This window comes from Taudactylus pleione, unplaced genomic scaffold (assembly GCF_031769625.1).
Source record: "Taudactylus pleione unplaced genomic scaffold, aTauple2 ptg000103l, whole genome shotgun sequence".
Taxonomy (NCBI): domain Eukaryota; kingdom Metazoa; phylum Chordata; class Amphibia; order Anura; family Myobatrachidae; genus Taudactylus; species Taudactylus pleione.
This window is the reverse complement of record NW_028284505.1, coordinates 1,041,461-1,061,346: the sequence shown is the minus strand read 5'-3', so window position 1 is coordinate 1,061,346 and position 19,886 is coordinate 1,041,461.

The following is a 19,886-nucleotide window of genomic DNA, read 5'->3' as shown; positions in this document are numbered from 1 at the left end:
CAGGATCGGTACACTGTATCAGCAGAAGCAGAACAGGAGCCGGTAGTCAGACACAGGCTGGGATCGGTACACTGTATCAGTAGAAGCTGAACAGGAGCCGGTAGTCAGACACAGGCCCGGATCGGTACACTGTATCAGCAGAAGCAGAACAGGAGCCCTATAGTCAGACACAGGCCGGGAACGGCACACTGTATCAGCAGAAGCAGAACAGGAGCCGGCAGTCAGACACAGGCCGGGATCGGTACACTGTATCAGCAGAAGCAGAACAGGAGCCGGTAGTCAGACACAGGCCGTGATCTGTACACTGTATCAGCAGAAGGAGCAGAACAGAAGCCGTTAGTCAGACACAGGGTGGGATCGGTACACTATATCAGCAGGAGGAGCAGAACAGACGACAGTAGTCAGACACAGGGTGGGATCGGTACACTGTATCAGCAGAAGCAGAACAGGCGCCGGTAGTCAGACACAGGCCGGGATCGGTACACTGTATCAGCAGAAGCAGACAGGAGCCGGTAGTCAGACACAGGCCGGGATCGGTACACTGTATCAGCAGAAGCAGAACAGGAGCCGGTAGTCAGACACACGCCGGGATCTGTACACTGTATCAGCAGAAGGAGCAGAACAGAAGCCGGTAGTCAGACACAGGCTGGGATCGGTACTCTGTATCAGCAGAAGCAGAGCAGGAGCCGGTAGTCAGACACAGACCGGGATCGGTACACTGTATCAGCAGGAGGGGCAGAACAGAAGCTGGTACTCAGAAACAGGCTGGAATCGGTACACTGTATAATCAGGAGGAGCAGAACAGAAGCTGGTAGTCAGACACAGGCTGAGATCGGTACACTGTATCAGCAGGAGGAGCAGAACAGACGACAGTAGTCAGACACAAGCCGGGATCGGTACACTGTATCATCAGGAGGAGCAGAACAGAAGCTGGTAGTCAGACACAGGCTGGGATCGGTACACTGTATCAGCAGGAGGAGCAGAAGAGATGACAGTAGTCAGACACAGGCCGGGATCGGTACACTGTATCAGCAGGAGGAGCAGAACAGAAGCCGGTAGTCAGACGCAGCGTGGGATCGGTACACTGTATCAGCAGGAGGGGCAGAAGAGAAGCTGGTTGTCAGACACAGGCCGGGATCGGTACACTGTATCAGCAGGAGGAGCAGAACAGAAGCCGGTAGTCAGACACAGGCCAGGATCGGTACACTGTATCAGCAGGAGGGGCAGAAGAGAAGCCGGTAGTCAGACACAGGCCGGGATTGGTACACTGTATCAGCAGGAGGAGCAGAACAGAAGCCATTAGTCAGACACAGGGTGGGATCGGTACACTGTATCAGCAGGAGGAGCAGAACAGAAGCCGTTAGTCAGACACAGGCCAGGATCGGTACACTGTATCAGCAGAAGCAGAACAGGAGCCGGTAGTCAGACACAGGCCGGGATCGGTACACTGTATCAGTAGAAGCAGAACAGGAGCCGGTAGTCAGACACAGGCCGGGATCGGTACACTGTATCAGCAGAAGCAGAACAGGAGCCGGTAGTCAGACACAGGCCGGGATCGGTACACTGTATCTGCAGAAGCAGAACAGGAGCCGGTAGTCAGACACAGGCCGGGATCGGTACACTGTATCAGCAGGAGGAGCAAAACAGAAGCAGTTAGTCAGACACAGGCCAGGATCGGTACACTGTATCAGCAGAAGCAGAACAGGAGCCGGTAGTCAGACACAGGCCGAGATCGGTACACTGTATCAGTAGAAGCTGAACAGGAGCCGGTAGTCAGACACAGGCAGGGATCGGTACACTGTATCAGCAGAAGCAGAACAGGAGCCGGTAGTCAGACACAGGCCGGGATCTGTACACTGTATCAGCAGAAGCAGAACAGCAGCCGGTAGTCAGACACAGGGTGGGATTGGTACACTGTATCAGCAGGAGGAGCAGAACAGAAGCCGTTAGTCATACACAGGCCAGGATCGGTACACTGTATCAGCAGAAGCAGAACAGGAGCCGGTAGTCAGACACAGGCCGGGATCGGTACACTGTATCAGCAGAAGCAGAACAGGAGCCGGTAGTCAGACACAGGCCGGGATTGGTTCACTGTATCAGCAGGAGGAGCAGAACAGAAGCCGGTAGTCAGACACAGGGTGGGATCGGTACACTGTATCAGCAGAAGCAGAGCAGGAGCCGGTAGTCAGACACAGGCCGGGATCGGTACACTGTATCAGCAGAAGCAGAACAGGAGCCGGTAGTCAGACACAGGCCGGGATCGGTACACTGTATCAGCAGGAGGAGCAGAACAGAAGACAGTAGTCAGACACAGGCTGGGATCAGTACACTGTTTCAGCAGGAGGAGCAGAACAGGAGCCGGTAGTCAGACACAGGGTGGGATCGGTACACTGTATCAGCAGGAGGGGCAGAACAGAAGCTGGTAGTCAGACACAGGCTGGGATCGGTACACTGTATCAGCAGGAGGAGCAGAACAGACGACAGTAGTCAGACACAAGCCGGGATCGGTACACTGTATCATCAGGAGGAGCAGAACAGAAGCTGGTAGTCAGACACAGGCTGGGATGGGTACACTGTATCAGCAGAAGCAGAACAGAAGCCAGTAGTGAGACACAGGCCGGGATCGGTACACTGTTTCAGCAGGAGGAGCAGAACAGAAGCCGGTAGTCAGACACAGGGTGGGATCGGTACACTGTATCAGCAGGAGGGGCAGAACAGAAGCTGGTAGTCAGACTCAGGCTGGGATCGGTACACTGTATCAGCAGGAGGAGCAGAACAGACGACAGTAGTCAGACACAAGCCGGGATCGGTACACTGTATCATCAGGAGGAGCAGAACAGAAGCTGGTAGTCAGACACAGGCTGGGATCGGTACACTGTATCAGCAGGAGGAGCAGAACAGACGACAGTAGTCAGACACAGGCCGGGATGGGTACACTGTATCAGCAGGAGGAGCAGAACAGAAGCCGGTAGTCAGACACAGCGTGGGATTGGTACACTGTATCAGCAGGAGGGGCAGTAGAGAAGCCGGTTGTCAGACACAGGCCGGGATCGGTACACTGTATCAGCAGGAGGAGCAGAACAGAAGCCAGTAGTCAGACACAGACCAGGATCGGTACACTGTATCAGCAGGAGGAGCAGAACAGAAGCCGATAGTCATACACAGGGTGTGATCGGTACACTGTATCAGCAGGAGGGGCAGAAGAGAAGCCGGTAGTCAGACACAGGCCGGGATTGGTACACTGTATCACCAGGAGGAGCAGAACAGAAGCCGTTAGTCAGACACAGGGTGAGATCGGTACACTGTATCAGCAGGAGGAGCAGAACAGAAGCCATTAGTCAGACACAGGCCAGAATCGGTACACTGTATCAGCAGAAGCAGAACAGGAGCCGGTAGTCAGACACAGGCTGGGATCGGTACACTGTATCAGTAGAAGCTGAACAGGAGCCGGTAGTCAGACACAGGCTGGGATCGGTACACTGTATCAGCAGAAGCAGAGCAGGAGCCCTTTAGTCAGACACAGGCCGGGAACGGTACACTGTATCAGCAGAAGCAGAACAGGAGCCGGCAGTCAGACACAGGCCGGGATCGGTACACTGTATCAGCAGAAGCAGAACAGGAGCCGGTAGTCAGACACGGGCCGTGATCTGTACACTGTATCAGCAGAAGGAGCAGAACAGAAGCCGTTGGTCAGACACAGGGTGGGATCGGTACACTGTATCAGCAGGAGGAGCAGAACAGACGACAGTAGTCAGACACAGGGTGGGATCGGTACACTGTATCAGCAGGAGGGGCAGAACAGAAGTCGGTAGTCAGACACAGGGTGGGATCGGTACACTGTATCAGCAGGAGAAGCAGAACAGAAGCCAGTAGTCAGACACAGGCCGGGATCGGTACACTGTATCAGCAGGATGGGCAGAACAGAAGCCAGTAGTCAGACACAGGCCGGGATCGGTACACTGTATCAGCAGGAGGGGCAGAACAGAAGCCAGTAGTCAGACACAGGCTGGGATCGGTACACTGTATCAGCAGGAGGGGCAGAACAGAAGCCAGTAGTCAGACACAGGCCGGGATCGGTACACTGTATCAGCAGGAGGAGCAGACAGAAGCCAGTAGTCAGACACAGGCTGGGATCGGTACACTGTATCAGCAGGAGGGGCAGAACAGAAGCCAGTAGTCAGACACAGGGTGGGATCGGTACACTGTATCAGCAGGAGAAGCAGAACAGAAGCCAGTAGTCAGACACAGGCTGGGATCGGTACACTGTATCAGCAGGAGGGACAGAACAGAAGCCAGTAGTCAGACACAGGCCAGGATCGGTACACTGTATCAGCAGGAGAGGCAGAACAGAAGCCAGTAGTCAGACACAGGCCGGGATCGGTACACTGTATCAGCAGGAGGAGCAGAACAGAACCCAGTAGTCAGACACAGGCTGGGATCGGTACACTGTATCAGCAGGAGAAGCAGAACAGAAGCCAGTAGTCAGACACAGGGTGGGATCGGTACACTGTATCAGCAGGAGAAGCAGAACAGAAGCCAGTAGTCAGACACAGGGTGGGATCGGTACACTGTATCAGCAGGAGAAGCAGAACAGAAGCCAGTAGTCACACACAGGGTGGGATCGGTCCACTGTATCAGCAGGAGGAGCAGAACAGACGACAGTAGTCAGACACAGGGTGGGATCGGTACACTGTATCAGCAGAACAGAAGCTGGTAGTCATACACAGGCCGGGATTGGTACACTGTATCAGCAGAACAGAAGCCAGTAGTCAGACACAGGCCGGGATCAGTACACTCTATCAGCAGAACAGAAGCCAGTAGTCAGACACAGGCCGGGATCAGTACTCTGTATCAGCAGAAGCAGAACAGGAGCCGGTAGTCAGACACAGGCCGGGATCGGAACACTGTATCAGCAGAAGCAGAACAGGAGCCCTATAGTCAGACACAGGCCGGGATCGGTACTGTATTAGCAGAAGCAGAACAGGAGCCGGTAGTCAGACACAGGGTGGGATTGGTACACTGTATCAGCAGGAGGGGCAGAACAGAAGTCGGTAGTCAGACACAGGGTGGGATCGGTACACTGTATCAGCAGGAGAAGCAGAACAGAAGCCAGTAGTCAGACACAGGCCGGGATCGGTACACTGTATCAGCAGGATGGGCAGAACAGAAGCCAGTAGTCAGACACAGGCCGGGATCGGTACACTGTATCAGCAGGAGGGGCAGAACAGAAGCCAGTAGTCAGACACAGGCTGGGATCGGTACACTGTATCAGCAGGAGGGGCAGAACAGAAGCCAGTAGTCAGACACAGGCCGGGATCGGTACACTGTATCAGCAGGAGGAGCAGACAGAAGCCAGTAGTCAGACACAGGCTGGGATCGGTACACTGTATCAGCAGGAGGGGCAGGACAGAAGCCAGTAGTCAGACACAGGCTGGGATCGGTACACTGTATCAGCAGGAGGGGCAGAACAGAAGCCAGTAGTCAGACACAGGCCGGGATCAGTACTCTGTATCAGCAGAACAGAAGCCGGTAGTCAGACACAGGCCGGGATCGGTACACTGTATCAGTAGAAGCAGAACAGAAGCCGGTAGTCAGACACAGGCCGGGATCTGTACACTGTATCAGCAGAAGGAGCAGAACAGAAGCCGGTAGTCAGACACAGGGTGGGATCGGTACACTGTATCAGCAGAAGCAGAACAGGAGCAGGTAGTCAGACACAGGCCGGGATCGGTACACTGTATCAGCAGAAGCAGAACAGGAGCCGGTAGTCAGACACAGGCCGGGATTGGTACACTGTATCAGCAGGAGAAGCAGAACAGAAGCCAGTAGTCAGACACAGGGTGGGATCGGTACACTGTATCAGCAGAAGCGAACAGAAGCCAGTAGTGAGACACAGGCCGGGATCGGTACACTGTTTCAGCAGTAGGAGCAGAACAGAAGCCAGTAGTCAGACACAGGGTGGGATCGGTACACTGTATCAGCAGGAGGGGCAGAACAGAAGCTGGTAGTCAGACACAGGCTGGGATTGGTACACTGTATCAGCAGGAGGAGCAGAACAGACGACAGTAGTCAGACACAAGCCGGGATGGGTACACTGTATTATCCGGAGGAGCAGAATTGAAGCTGATAGTCAGACACAGGCTGGGATCGGTACACTGTATCAGCAGGAGGAGCAGAACAGACAACAGTAGTCAGACACAGGCCGGGATCGGTACACTGTATCAGCAGGAGGAGCAGAACAGAAGCCGGTAGTCAGACACAGCGTGGGATTGGTACACTGTATCAGCAGGAGGGGCAGAAGAGAAGCCGGTTGTCAGACACAGGCTGGGATCGGTACACTGTATCAGCAGGAGGAGCAGAACAGAAGCCAGTAGTCAGACACAGACCAGGATCGGTACACTGTATCAGCAGTAGGAGCAGAACAGAAGCCGATAGTCAGAGACAGGGTGTGATCGGTACACTGTATCAGCAGGAGGGGCAGAAGAGAAGCCGGTAGTCAGACACAGGCCGGGATTGCTACACTGTATCACCAGGAGGAGCAGAACAGAAGCCGTTAGTCAGACACAGGCCAGGATCGGTACACTGTATCAGCAGAAGCAGAACAGGAGCCGGTAGTCAGACACAGGCCGGGATCGGAACACTGTATCAGCAGAAGCAGAACAGGAGCCCTATAGTCAGACACAGGCCGGGATCGGTACTGTATTAGCAGAAGCAGAACAGGAGCCGGTAGTCAGACACAGGCCGGGATCGGTACACTGTATCAGCAGAAGCAGAACAGGAGCCGGTAGTCAGACACAGGGTGGGATTGGTACACTGTATCAGCAGGAGGAGCAGAACAGACGACAGTAGTCAGACACAGGGTGGGATCGGTACACTGTATCAGCAGGAGGAGCAGAACAGACGACAGTAGTCAGACACAGGTGTGGGATCGGTACACTGTATCAGCAGGAGGGACAGAACAGAAGTCGGTAGTCAGACACAGGGTGGGATCGGTACACTGTATCAGCAGGAGAAGCAGAACAGAAGCTAGTAGTCAGACACAGGCCGGGATCGGTACACTGTATCAGCAGGATGGGCAGAACAGAAGCCAGTAGTCAGACACAGGCCGGGATCGGTACACTGTATCAGCAGGATGGGCAGAACAGAAGCCAGTAGTCAGACACAGGCCAGGATCGGTACACTGTATCAGCAGGAGGGGCAGAACAGAAGCCAGTAGTCAGACACAGGCTGGGATCGGTACACTGTATCAGCAGGAGGGGCAGAACAGAAGCCAGTAGTCAGACACAGGCCGGGATCGGTACACTGTATCAGCAGGAGGAGCAGAACAGAAGCCAGTAGTCAGACACAGGCCGGGATCGGTACACTGTATCAGCAGGAGGGGCAGAACAGAAGCCAGTAGTCAGACACAGGGTGGGATCGGTACACTGTATCATCAGGAGAAGCAGAACAGAAGCCAGTAGTCAGACACAGGCCAGGATAGGTACACTGTAACAGCAGGAGAAGCAGAACAGAAGCCAGTAGTCAGACACAGGCCGGGATCGGTACACTGTATCAGCAGGAGAAGCAGAACAGAAGCCAGTAGTCACACACAGGGTGGGATCGGTACACTGTATCAGCAGGAGGAGCAGAACAAACGACAGTAGTCAGACACAGGGTGGGATGGGTACACTGTATCAGCAGAACAGAAGCCAGTAGTCAGACACAGGCCGGGATCAGTACACTGTATCAGCAGAAGCAGAGCAGGAGCCGGTAGTCAGACACAGGCCGGGATCGGTACACTGTATCAGCAGAAGCATAACAGGAGCCGGTAGTCAGACACAGGCCGGGATTGGAACACTGTATCAGCAGGAGGAGCAGAACAGAAGCCAGTAGTCAGACACAGGGTGGGATCGGTACACTGTATCAGCAGAAGCAGAGCAGGAGCCGGTAGTCAGACACAGGCCGGGATCGGTACACTGTATCAGCAGGAGAAGCAGAACAGAAGCCAGAAGTCAGACACAGGGTGGGATCGGTACACTGTATCAGCAGGAGAAGCAGAACAGAAGCTAGTAGTCAGACACAGGCCGGGATCGGTACACTGTATCAGCAGGATGGGCAGAACAGAAGCCAGTAGTCAGACACAGGCCGGGATCGGTACACTGTATCAGCAGGATGGGCAGAACAGAAGCCAGTAGTCAGACACAGGCCGGGATCGGTACACTGTATCAGCAGGAGGGGCAGAACAGAAGCCAGTAGTCAGACACAGGCTGGGATCGGTACACTGTATCAGCAGGAGGGGCAGAACAGAAGCCAGTAGTCAGACACAGGCCGGGATCGGTACACTGTATCAGCAGGAGGAGCAGAACAGAAGCCAGTAGTCAGACACAGGCCGGGATCGGTACACTGTATCAGCAGGAGGGGCAGAACAGAAGCCAGTAGTCAGACACAGGGTGGGATCGGTACACTGTATCATCAGGAGAAGCAGAACAGAAGCCAGTAGTCAGACACAGGCCAGGATAGGTACACTGTAACAGCAGGAGAAGCAGAACAGAAGCCAGTAGTCAGACACAGGCCGGGATCGGTACACTGTATCAGCAGGAGAAGCAGAACAGAAGCCAGTAGTCACACACAGGGTGGGATCGGTACACTGTATCAGCAGGAGGAGCAGAACAGACGACAGTAGTCAGACACAGGGTGGGATGGGTACACTGTATCAGCAGAACAGAAGCCAGTAGTCAGACACAGGCCGGGATCAGTACACTGTATCAGCAGAAGCAGAGCAGGAGCCGGTAGTCAGACACAGGCCGGGATCGGTACACTGTATCAGCAGAAGCAGAACAGGAGCCGGTAGTCAGACACAGGCCGGGATTGGAACACTGTATCAGCAGGAGGAGCAGAACAGAAGCCAGTAGTCAGACACAGGGTGGGATCGGTACACTGTATCAGCAGAAGCAGAGCAGGAGCCGGTAGTCAGACACAGGCCGGGATCGGTACACTGTATCAGCAGGAGAAGCAGAACAGAAGCCAGAAGTCAGACACAGGGTGGGATCGGTACACTTTATCAGCAGAAGCGAACAGAAGCCAGTAGTGAGACACAGGCCGGGATCGGTACACTGTTTCAGCAGTAGGAGCAGAACAGAAGCCGGTAGTCAGACACAGGGTGGGATCGGTACACTGTATCAGCAGGAGGGGCAGAACAGAAGCTGGTAGTCAGACACAGGCTGGGATTGGTACACTGTATCAGCAGGAGGAGCAGAACAGACGACAGTAGTCAGACACAAGCCGGGATCGGTACACTGTATTATCAGGAGGAGCAGAACAGAAGCTGGTAGTCAGACACAGGCTGGGATCGGTACACTGTATCAGCAGGAGGAGCAGAACAGACGACAGTAGTCAGACACAGGCCGGGATTGGTACACTGTATCAGCAGGAGGAGCAGAACAGAAGCCGGGAGTCAGACACAGCGTGGGATTGGTACACTGTATCAGCAGGAGGGGCTGAAGAGAAGCCGGTTGTCAGACACAGGCCGGGATCGGTACACTGTATCAGCAGGAGGAGCAGAACAGAAGCCAGTAGTCAGACACAGACCAGGATCGGTACACTGTATCAGCAGTAGGAGCAGAACAGAAGCCGATAGTCAGACACAGGGTGTGATCGGTACACTGTATCAGCAGGAGGGGCAGAAGAGAAGCCGGTAGTCAGACACAGGCCGGGATTGCTACACTGTATCACCAGGAGGAGCAGAACAGAAGCCGTTAGTCAGACACAGGGTGGGATCGGTACACTGTATCAGCAGGAGGAGCAGATCAGAAGCCGTTAGTCAGACACAGGCCAGGATCGGTACACTGTATCAGCAGAAGCAGAACAGGAGCCGGTAGTCAGACACAGGCCGGGATCGGTACACTGTATCAGCAGAAGCAGAACAGGAGCCCTATAGTCAGACACAGGCCGGGATCGGTACACTGTATTAGCAGAAGCAGAACAGGAGCCGGTAGTCAGACACAGGCCGGGATCGGTACACTGTATCAGCAGAAGCAGAACAGGAGCCGGTAGTCAGACACAGGGTGGGATCGGTACACTGTATCAGCAGGAGGAGCAGAACAGACGACAGTAGTCAGACACAGGGTGGGATCGGTACACTGTATCAGCAGGAGGAGCAGAACAGACGACAGTAGTCAGACACAGGGTGGGATCGGTACACTGTATCAGCAGGAGGGACAGAACAGAAGTCGGTAGTCAGACACAGGGTGGGATCGGTACACTGTATCAGCAGGAGAAGCAAAACAGAAGCCAGTAGTCAGACACAGGCCGGGATCGGTACACTGTATCAGCAGGATGGGCAGAACAGAAGCCAGTAGTCAGACACAGGCCGGGATCGGTACACTGTATCAGCAGGAGGGGCAGAACAGAAGCCAGTAGTCAGACACAGGCCGGGATCGGTACACTGTATCAGCAGGAGGGGCAGAACAGAAGCCAGTAGTCAGACACAGGCCGGGATCGGTACACTGTATCAGCAGGAGGGGCAGAACAGAAGCCAGTAGTCAGACACAGGCCGGGATCGGTACACTGTATCAGCAGGAGGGGCAGAACAGAAGCCGGTAGTCAGACACAGGCCGGGATCGGTACACTGTATCAGCAGGAGGAGCAGAACAGAAGCCAGTAGTCAGACACAGGCCGGGATCGGTACACTGTATCAGCAGGAGGGGCAGAACAGAAGCCAGTAGTCAGACACAGGGTGGGATCGGTACACTGTATCAGCAGGAGGAGCAGAACAGAAGCCAGTAGTCAGACACAGGGTGGGATCGGTACACTGTATCAGCAGGAGGAGCAGAACAGAAGCCAGTAGTCAGTGATAGTTAAATGAAAATGGTGTTTGTATTGTCTGATTAAGTTAAGGAGGTTTGTTCAATATAATTGTCTACAGCTAAATTCTTCAAGTGACACAAATTGATGATGCGTTAACTAAAATGTTTACTGAAAAGGGAGATGTGGTTATAAAGAGAATTTCATGAACTATAGACCTCATTCAGAGCCACTCGCTACTGGCGGGCACTCGCTCTGAATGTGGGTGTTTATTATTTTTTTTTCTCCGGCCGCTCGCTAAGCTGTGGGAGACCACCCACAGCTTGTGCAAGCGGCAAGGAGACCGTCACGATAATCGCGACCATCGGGCTTGCGACGAGACCCTGTAGTAGGGTTTAGCTGCCACAATCCCAAGTGGACTTCCTGCTCTAATAGAGCAGGAAGTCCACTACTGACATCACTAGTGATGACAGTAACCCCTCCCAACAAACGCCAGGCGTTCCTAAGGGAGCATCTGCGTTTGTCTGGCCACCCCCCCTTACCCGCCCACAAAATGGGACGATCTGTGAGTCAACATCGACAGCCGCCCTGTCTTGTAGCGAGCCCCGTAGCGGCTGAACTTCAGTCGATCAGCGTGGCTCACACATCCGGACGCGGCGCATGCGCAGGGCATTAACATCGAGCTGCTTGTGAGCAGCTCCGAATCGGGCCCAATGAATTTGATGGCGTCACTCATCCTGGGACATGACAAACATAAACCTTGTTATTATTTGTTGTACCTGTCTAAGTAAAGATCATGAAAACATCATCTGATATTGCTCAAACACCACCTGATATTGCTTACGTGCTCTAATTAAACCCCCTGGACCAGTGGCAAACACAGGAATTCTAGAGGGGGGTTTCCAAATGCCTGATTTTAGAGTGAGTGTAGCCAGTCTATGAAGAGGGCATAATTGTCACTTATCCAGCTTTATTATGTTACATAAAAAGTATATTGTGTTGCATAATTCCAGCATATACAGGACCAGTAATAACAGAAAGCCATTAGATGCGGCAGTAGGTCCATCCTGTCTGAGATTAATGTTTTTGTTTTTTTTCAGATGTGTCACCATTCCTGAGCATGGGAGCAAGGCCAGGAGTCTGAGGGAGCAGCAGAAGAGCCTAGACATGTACATATTGGTCTCCTAATGCACTGGATAGTGTATTATTATACAGTATTAATAATTAACCCTATCGATGGTGTATAGCAGTGCACCCCTAACAGTGCATGTTTTCCACATGTCCTAGTTGGTGCACAGGTATATTTATTTATTACTGCATGACACATTTTAAAAGATCCACAGGTGGTGCTAATCATTTCATTTGTGATACTGAGAAGAACATGCAGCACTAGTAACATTCTATTATATTACTACTTCTATTGTGGTCATGGTGTGTGCTGGGGAGGGGGGTTTCCAGGCAGACGGAAACCCCCCCTGCGTTTGCCTATGTGGACTATACATTGTTGTACCCCTTTCTCTACATCATCCAATGAAATATCTGTATTGTAATGTACTTGTGAACACTTATCTGTAAATGATCCTGTAATTGTGTGTATAAGATGCTCTGTCATTTCTGCAACATATCAAAAATCCGATTGACTTTTTAAGGCCCCTACACACTAGACGATATTTTGAACAATTTGGCGGATTCCGCCGAACAACAAATCTTTCAAATTGTCAAGTGTGTACGCACTATGCCCACTCACATGGCATCGCCCATCGCATCTTCATATCTTTTGTACATGCAGGAAGATCTGTCAATCTCGTTAACGATTACACTCTTATCGTGCAGTGTGTACGCACTACCGAATGACCTGGCGCTATGGTTACATTATACAGTAAACGATCTAACCACCAAACGATGCACGATCTATCATTTGGTCGTTGGTAAGATTGCACAGTGTGTATGCACTAGATCGTTTGCCCGGTAGTTCGAGGGAAATCATTGACGACATTGCATCGTTTGCAAGTTGTCTAAAGTGTACCCAGCTTTACTGTAATTACTCCACATCACTCTGCAGAGAAAAGTGGAGATGTTTCTTAAATAAACATTATATGCTTTATCACAAAACAGGCAGTGCAAAGAATAATTACCTTATCATCAGACCAAGGCTGGGATCAGTACACTATCAGCAGGAGGGGCAGAGGAGAAGCCAGTAGTCAGACACAGACCAGGATCGGTACACTGTATCAGCAGGAGAAGCAGAACAGAAGCCAGTAGTCAGACACAGGGTGGGATCGGTACACTGTATCAGCAGGAGGGGCAGAGGAGAAGCCAGTAGTCAGACATAGGCCATGATCGGTACACTGTATCAGCAGGAGGGGCAGAGAAGCCGGTAGTCAGACATAGGCCATAATAGGTGCACTGTATCAGCAGGAGGGGCAGAACAGAAGCCGGTAGTCAGGCACAGGCTGGGATCAGTACACTTTACCAGTAGGAGCTGCAGAGGAGAAGCCAGTAGTCAGACATAGGTCGGGATCGGTACACTGTATCAGCAGGAGAAGCAGAACAGAAGCCGGTAGTCAGACACAAGCCAGGATCTGTACATTGTATCAGCAGGAGGAGCAGAACAGATGACAGTAGTCAGACACAGGCTGGGATCGGTACACTGTATCAGCAGGAGGAGCAGAACAGAAGCTGGTAGTCAGACACAGGGTGGGATCGGTACACTGTATCAGCAGGAGGAGCAGAACATAAGCCGGTAGTCAGACACAGGCCATGATTGGTACACTGTATCAGCAGGAGGGGCAGAAGAGAAGCCAGTTGTCAGACATAAGCCATGATCGGTACACTGTATCAGCAGGAGGGGCAGAGGAGAAGCCAGTAGTTAGACATAAGCCATGATCGGTACACTGTATCAGCAGGAGGGGCAGAGAAGCCGTTAGTCAGACATAGGCCATAATAGGTGCACTGTATCAGCAGGAGGGGCAGAACAGAAGCCGGTAGTCAGGCACAGGCTGGGATCAGTACACTTTACCAGTAGGAGCTGCAGAGGAGAAGCCAGTAGTCAGACATAGGCTAGGATCGGTACACTGTATCAGCAGGAGGAGCAGAACAGAAGCCGGTAGTCAGACACAGGGTGGGATCGGTACAGTGTATCAGCAGGAGGAGCAGAACAGAAGCCAGTTGTCAGACACAAGCCAGGATCGGTACACAGTATCAGCAGGAGGGGCAGAAGAGAAGCCAGTTGTCAGACACAAGCCGGGATCGGTACACAGTATCAGCAGGAGGAGCAGAACAGAAGCCGGTAGTCAGACACAGGCTGGGATCGGTACACTGTATCAGCAGGAGGAGCAGAACAGAAGCTGGTAGTCAGACACATGCCGGGATCTGTACATTGTATCAGCAGGAGGAGCAGAACAGACGACAGTAGTCAGACACAGGCTGGGATCGGTACACTGTATCAGCAGGAGGAGCAGAACAGAAGCCGGTAGTCAGACACAGGCTGGGATCGGTACACTGTATCAGCAGGAGGAGCAGAACAGAAGCCGGTAGTCAGACACAAGGTGGGATCGGTACACTGTAACAGCAGGAGGAGCAGAACAGAAGCCAGTAGTCACACACAGGCTGGGATCGGTACACTGTATCAGCAGGAGGAGCAGAACAGAAGCCGGTAGTCAGACACAAGGTGGGATCGGTACACTGTATCAGCAGGAGGAGCAGAACAGAAGCCAGTAGTCAGACACAGGCCATGATCGGTACACTGTATCAGCAGGAGGAGCAGAACAGACGACAGTAGTCAGACACAGGGTGGGATCGGTACACTGTAACAGCAGGAGGAGCAGAACAGAAGCCAGTAGTCACACACAGGCTGGGATTGGTACACTGTATCAGCAGGAGGAGCAGAACAGAAGCCGGTAGTCAGACACAAGGTGGGATCGGTACACTGTATCAGCAGGAGGAGCAGAACAGAAGCCGGTAGTCAGACACAGGGTGGGATCGGTATACTGTATCAGCAGGAGGAGCAGAACAGAAGCCAGTAGTCAGACACAGGCCATGATCGGTACACTGTATCAGCAGGAGGGGCAGAAGAGAAGCCAATTGTCAGACACAAGCCGGGATCGGAACACAGTATCAGCAGGAGGAGCAGAACAGAAGCCGGTAGTCAGACACAGGCTGGGATCGGTACACTGTATCAGCAGGAGGAGCAGAACAGAAGCTGGTAGTCAGACACAAGCCAGGATCTGTACATTGTATCAGCAGGAGGAGCAGAACAGACGACAGTAGTCAGACACAGGATGGGATCAATACACTGTAGCAGCAGGAGGAGCAGAACAGAAGCCGGTAGTCAGACACAGGGTGGGATCGGTACACTGTATCAGCAGGAGGAGCAGAACAGAAGCCAGTAGTCACACACAGGCTGGGATCGGTACACTGTATCAGCAGGAGGAGCAGAACAGAAGCCGGTAGTCAGACACAGGGTGGGATCGGTAAACTGTATCAGCAGGAGGAGCAGAACAGAAGCCGGTAGTCAGACACAGGCCATGATCGGTACACTGTATCAGCAGGAGGGGCAGAAGAGAAGCCAGTTGTCAGACACAAGCCGGGATCGGTACACAGTATCAGCAGGAGGAGCAGAACAGAAGCCGGTAGTCAGACACAGGCTGGGATCGGTACACTGTATCAGCAGGAGGAGCAGAACAGAAGCCGGTAGTCAGACACAGGCCATGATCGGTACACTGTATCAGCAGGAGGAGCAGAACAGAAGCCAGTAGTCAGACACAGGCCGGGATCGGTACACTGTATCAGCAGGAGGAGCAGAACAGAAGCTGGTAGTCAGACACAGGGTGGGATCGGTACACTGTATCAGCAGGAGGAGCAGAACCGAAGCCGGTAGTCAGACACAGGCCGGGATCGGTACACTGTATCAGCAGGAGGAGCAGAACAGAAGCCAGTAGTCAGACACAGGCCGGGATCGGTACACTGTATCAGCAGGAGGGGCAGAACAGAAGCCGGTATTCAGACACAGGCCGGGATCGGTACACTGTATCAGCAGGAGGAGCAGAACAGAAGCCGGTAGTCAGACACAGGCCGGGATCGGTACACTGTATCAGCAGGAAGAGCAGAACAGAAGCCAGTAGTCAGACACAGGCCGGGATCGGTACACTGTATCAGCAGAACAGAAGCCGGTAGCCAGTGATAGAGTTAAATCAAAATGGTGTCCGTATTGTCTGATTAAATTAATGAGGTTTGTTCAATATAATTGTCTACTGCTAAACTCTTGCAGTGACACAAATAGATGATGAGTTAACTAAAATTTTTACTGAAAAGGGAGATGTGGTTATAAAGAGAATTTCATGAACTATAGACCTCATTCAGAGCCACTCGCTGCTGACGGGCGGGCGCTCGCTCTGAATGTGGGCGTTTGCGAGCGGCTCCGAATCGGGCCCAATGTCTTTGATGGCGTCACTCATCCTGGGACATGACAAACATAAACCTTGTTATTATTTGTTGTACCTGTCTAAGTAAAGATCACGAAAACATCATCTGATATTGCTCAAACACCACCTGATATTGCTTATGTGCTCTAATTAAACCCCCTGGACCAGTGGCAAACACAGGATTTCTAGAGGGGGGTTTCCAAATGCCTGATTTTAGAGTGAGTGTGGCCAGTCTATGAAGAGGGCATAATTGTCACTTATCCAGCTTTAATATGTTACATACAAAGTATATTGTGTTGCATAATTCCAGCATATACAGGACCAGTGATCACAGAAAGCCATTAGATGCGGCAGTAGGTCCATCCTGTCTGAGATTAATGTTTTTGTTTTTTTTCAGATGTGTCACCATTCCTGAGCATGGGAGCAAGGCCGGGAGTCTGAGGGAGCAGCAGAAGAGCCTAGACATGTACATATTGGTCTCCTAATGCACTGGATAGTGTATTATTATACAGTATTAATAATTAACCCTATTGATGGTCTATAGCAGTGCACCCCTAACAGTGCATGTTTTCCACATGTCCGAGTTGGTGCACAGGTATATTTATTTATTACTGCATGACACATTTTAAAAGATCCACAGGTGGTGCTAATCATTTAATTTGTGATACTGAGAAGAACATGCAGCACTAGTAACATTCTATTATATTACTACTTCTATTGTGGTCATGGTGTGTGCTGGAGAGGGGGGTTTCCAGGCAGACGGAAACCCCCCTGCGTTTGCCTATGTGGACTATACATTGTTCTACCCCTTTCTGTACATCATCCAATTAAATATCTGTATTGTAATGTACTTGTGAACACTTATCTGTAAATGATCCTGTAATTGTGTGTATAAGATGCTCTGTCATTTCTTCAACATATCAGAAATCCGATTGACTTCTTAAGGCCCCTTACACACTAGACGATATTTTGATCAATTTGGCGGATTCCGCCGAACAATAAATCTTTCAAATTGTCAAGTGTGTACACAGTATGCCCACTCACATGGCATCGCCCATCGCATCTTCAGATCTTTTGTACATGCAGGAAGATCTGTCAATCTCGTCAATGATTACCCTCTTATCGTGCAGTGTGTACGCACTACCGAATGACCTGGCGCTATGGTTACATTATATAGTTAACGATCTAACCACCAAACGATGCACGATCTATCATTTGGTCGTTGGTAAGATAGCACAGTGTGTATGCACTAGATCGTTTGCCGGGTAGTTCGAGGGAAATCATTGACGACATTGCATCGTTTGCAAGTCGTCTAATGTGTACCCAGCTTTACTGTAATTACTCCACATCACTCTGCACAGAAAAGTGGAGATGTTTCTTAAATAAACATTATGTGCTTTATCAAAAAACAGGCAGTGCAAAGAAAAATTACCTTATCATCAGACCAAGGCTGGGATCAGTACACTATCAGCAGGAGGGGCAGAACAGAAGCCAGTAGTCAGACATAGGCCTTGATCGGTACACTGTATCAGCAGGAGGGACAGAGAAGCCGGTAGTCAGACACAGGCCGGGATCGGTACACTGTATCAGCAGGAGGAGCAGAACAGAAGCCGGTAGTCAGACACAGGGTGGGATCGGTACACTGTATCAGCAGGAGGAGCAGAACAGAAGCCAGTAGTCAGACACAGGCCGGGATCTGTACACTGTATCAGCAGGAGGAGCAGAACAGGAGCCGGTAGTCAGACACAGGCCAGGATCGGTACACTGTATCAGCAGGAGGAGCAGAACAGAAGCCAGTAGTCAGACACAGGCCAGGATCGGTACACTGTATCAGCAGGAGGAGCAGAACAGAAGCCGGTAGACAGACACAGGCCGGGATCGGTACACTGTATCAGCAGGAGGAGCAGCACAGAAGCCAGCAGTCAGTGATAGAGTTAAATGAAAATGGTGTTTGTATTGTCTGATTAAATTAATGAAGTTTGTTCAATATAATTGTCTGCTGCTAAACTCTTGCAGTGACACAAATTGATGATGCGTTAACTAAAATTTTTATGAAAAGGGAGATGTGGTTATAAAGAGAATTTCATGAACTATAGACCTCATTCAGAGCCACTCGCTGCTGGCGGGCGCTCGCTCTGAATGTGGGCGTTTTTGTTTTTTTTTCTCCGACCGCTCGCTAAGCTGTGGGAGACCACCCACAGCTTGTGCGAGCGGCAAGGAGAGCGTCATGATAATCGCGACCATCGGGCTTGCGATGAGACCCTGTAGTAGGGTTTAGCTGCCACAATCCCAAGTGGACTTCCTGCTCTAATAGAGCAGGAAGTCCACTAGTGACATCACTAGTAATGACAATAACCCCTCCCAACAAACGCCATGCGTTCCTAAGGGAGCATCTGCGTTTGTCCGGCCACCCCCCCTACCCGCCAAAAAATGGAGCGAGCTGTCAGTCAACATCGACAGCCGCCCTGACTTGTAGCGAGCCCCGTAGCGGCTGAACTTCAGTCGCTCATCGGGGTTCACGCATCCAGACGCGGCGCATGCGCAGTGCATTAACATCGAGCCGCTTGTGAGCAGCTCCGAATCTGGCCCAATGTCTTTGATGGCATCACTCATCCTGGGACATGACAAACATAAACCTTGTTATTATTTGTTGTACCTGTCTAAGTAAAGATCATGAAAACATCATCTGATATTGCTCAAACACCACCTGATATTGCTTATGTGCTCTAATTAAACCCCCTGGACCAGTGGCAAACACAGGATTTCTAGAGGGGGGTTTCCAAATGCCTGATTTTAGAGTGAGTGTAGCCAGTCTATGAAGAGGGCATAATTGTCACTTATCCAGCTTTAATATGTTACATACAAAGTATATTGTGTTGCATAATTCCAGCATATACAGGACCAGCAACACAGGCCGGGATCGGTACACTGTATCAGCAGAAGGAGCAGAACAGAAGCCGGTAGTCAGAAACAGGGTGGGATCGGTACACTGTATCAGCAGGAGGAGCAGAACAGAAGCCAGTAGTCAGACACAGGCCGGGATCGGTACACTGTATCAGCAGGAGGGGCAGAGGAGAAGCCAGTAGTCAGAAATAGGCCATGATCAGTACACTGTATCAGCAGGAGGTCACAGAACAGAAGCCGGTAGTCAGACATAGGCCATGATCAGTACACTGTATCAGCAGGAGGGGCAGAAGTGAAGTCAGTAGTCAGACATAGGCCATCATCGGTACACTGTATCAGCAGGAGGGGCAGAGGAGAAGCCGGTAGTCAGACACAGGCCGGGATCGGTACACTGTATCAGCAGGAGGGGCAGAGGAGAAGCCAGTAGTCAGACATAGGCCGGGATCGGTACACTGTATCAGCAGGAGGGGCAGAGGAGAAGCCAGTAGTCAGACATAGGCCATGATCGGTACACTGTATCAGCAGGAGGGGCAGAGAAGCCAGTAGTCAGACACAGGGTGGGATCGGTACACTGTATCAGCAGGAGGTGCAGTCAGTAGTCAGACATAGGCCATGATCGGTACACTGTATCAGCAGGAGGGGCAGAGGATAAGCCAGTAGTCAGACACAGGCTGGGATCAGTACACTGTATCAGCAGGAGAGGCAGAGGAGAAGCCAGTAGTCAGGCATAGGCCGGGATCGGAACACTGTGTCAGCAGGAGGTGCAGAGGTGAAGCC